This window comes from Mesoplodon densirostris, chromosome 6 (genome assembly GCF_025265405.1).
Source record: "Mesoplodon densirostris isolate mMesDen1 chromosome 6, mMesDen1 primary haplotype, whole genome shotgun sequence".
Taxonomy (NCBI): Eukaryota; Metazoa; Chordata; class Mammalia; order Artiodactyla; family Ziphiidae; genus Mesoplodon; species Mesoplodon densirostris.
Window position 1 is genome coordinate 13,564,579 of NC_082666.1, and position 2,486 is coordinate 13,567,064.

At 44.7% G+C, this 2,486-nt stretch overlaps 1 pseudogene; it reads right to left on the minus strand.

Moving 5' to 3' along the window:
• Positions 1-1,619: 1,619 nt before the first annotated feature.
• Positions 1,620-2,282, minus strand: LOC132491729 (cytochrome c oxidase subunit 2-like; annotated as a pseudogene).
• Between the last annotated feature and the right edge of the window lie 204 nt (positions 2,283-2,486).

Below are 2,486 nucleotides of genomic sequence, written 5' to 3' on the forward strand. Positions count from 1 at the left end.
CCAACGAGAGTCAGAGGGCCTCTGTCTCTTAAGATCTAGTAAACTGTCCTTCAAAATGTTAGACTTCAGGTCAAGTCACTCTAGGTTGTCTTATTTTACAGCTGTGATTTGTAAAATTGTCTTCAAAAACTCACAGTGCAGGGCTTCCCTGGTGGCGCAGTGGTTGAGAGTCCGCCTGCCGATGCAGGAGACACGGGTTCGTATCCTGGTCCGGGAAGATCCCACATACTGCGGAGCGGCTGGGCCCGTGAGCCATGGCTGCTGGGCCTGCACGTCCGGAGCCTGTGCTCCGCAATGGGAGAGGCCGCGGCAGTGAGAGGCCCGCGTACCGCAAAAAAAAAAAAAAAAAACAATTCACAGTGCAAATCCAATCACTTGTTTTTTTCTTCTCAAATCAAAACCTCCAACTTGAGAAACCTGTTTTCAGGTTTCAACAGGAAACTCCGAGGCTGAAGCAGCCCCAGCAGGGAGAGGGTCTGCCCACGTCCACACCAAGCAGGCAATCTGCATGGTGGGTGTAAATGAGCGGGGCAGTCGTCCGAGAAGGTTGGTTGACCCAATAAATAGGATAAGCGACATTAGTATCAGTGATCAAGTCTGTCCTTTATGATTATGGATGCTTATTATTATTATTTTTTTTAAATTTATTTTGGCTGCATTGGGTCCTCGTTGCTGCGCGTGGGTCTTTCTCTAGTTGTGGTGAGCGGGGGCTACTCTTCATTGCGTTGTGTGGGCTTCTCATTGCAGTGGCTTCTCTTGTTGTGTGCAGAGCACAGGCTTTAGGCGCGCGGGCTTCAGTAGTTGTGGCATGCGGGCTCAGTAGTTGTGGCTCACGGGCTCTAGAGCGCAGTCTCAGTAGTTGTGGCTTAGTTGCTCCGCGGCATGTGGGATCTTCCTGGACCAGGGCTCGAACCCGTGTCCCCTGAATTGGCAGGCGGATTCTTAACCACTGCGCCACCAGGGAAGCCCTTATTATTTGTTTTGATGTGAGTTGGATTAGCCATTGTTGAAGGGAAATTATGTGATTGTTAATTAGTTGTTTTGATGTTGGAAATAAAATACTTGGGAATATAATAATTAGAATGATTATGGGGAGGTCTATTATTGTTGGGGTCACAAAAGGGGCAAATAAATTTTCGTTCATACTGTCTCTCAAGGGGTAGGTTGTTTTTGTACTTTAGTGAGTGTTGACTTTGGGTTGGGGTAGTAGATAAGTTTTGAGATTTTTAGTTGAAATATAATAAATAGTGTTAGAAATATAGATGAAATGGTAATAAATCACGTTGATATATCTAGTTGTGGTATGTCATTAAGGAGAATCTTAGCTCTCAGTCTTTAACTTAAAAAATTAACGCTGGGCTTCCCTGGTGGCGCAGTGGTTGGGAGTCCGCCTGCCGATGCAGGGGACACGGGTTCGTGCCCCGGTCTGGGAGGATCCCACGTGCCGCGGAGCGGCTGGGCCCATGAGCCATGGCCGCTGAGCCTGCGCGTGGGGAGCCTGTGCTCCGAAACGGGAGAGGCCACAGCGGTGAGAGGCCCGCGTAACGCAAAAAAAAAAAAAAAAAAAAAAAAGTTAACGTTAACCTAGCTTCTTAATGAGCTTAGAGCATAGATGTGGATCATTTTTCAAAGTATTTTAGAGGCACTAACTCAAAGACAATTGGCATGAAGCTATGGTTTGACCCACAGATCTCTGAACACTGTCCGTAATACAAGCCTGGTCGTGTTGACATTAGGGTTGTTTGGTTTAGGCGTCCTCGGATTGCATCTGTTTTTAGACCTAAGGAAGGTACGGCTCATGAGTGCAATACGCCTTCGGAAGAGAGTAGTATTCGGATTGTTATCTCTATAGGCAAAACTACTCAGTTATCTACTTCTAGCAGTCGTAGTTCTCCTGGTTTTAGGTCGGATGTTGGGATTATATAGGAATCAAAATTTAGGTCTTCGTAGTCAGTACATTCATAGCTTCAGTATCATTGGTGACCTATAGTTTTTACAGTAACAGACGGATTGTTAATTTCATCTATTATGTAAAGGCTTTGTAGTGACGGCAGGGCAATTAAGATCAAGATAATGGCCGGCAAGATAGTCCAGATAGTTTCTACTTCCTATGCATCTACAGTGCTAGCATGTGTTAGCTTAGTTATTATTAGTGAAATAATATAAAGAACCAGGGAGCTAATTAAGAAAACAATTATTAGTGTGTGGTCGTGAAAGTGTAGTAGCTCTTCTATGATGGGCGATGTTGCATCTTGAAAACCTAGTTGGAAGGGATATGCCATAGAGATATACAAGATTTCCACCTGTGACTTAACTTCAACTAAGTTATATAAAATTTTACTAATATCTCATTCATGGAGAAAGACATAGCGGCTATGGTGTTGGCTTGAAACTGATAAAAAAAGGGTTCGACCCCTTCCTTTCTTGACTACTTTAGATTGACGTAGGTTGGCTCTTCAAATGTGTGGTATGGTGGAGGACATCCA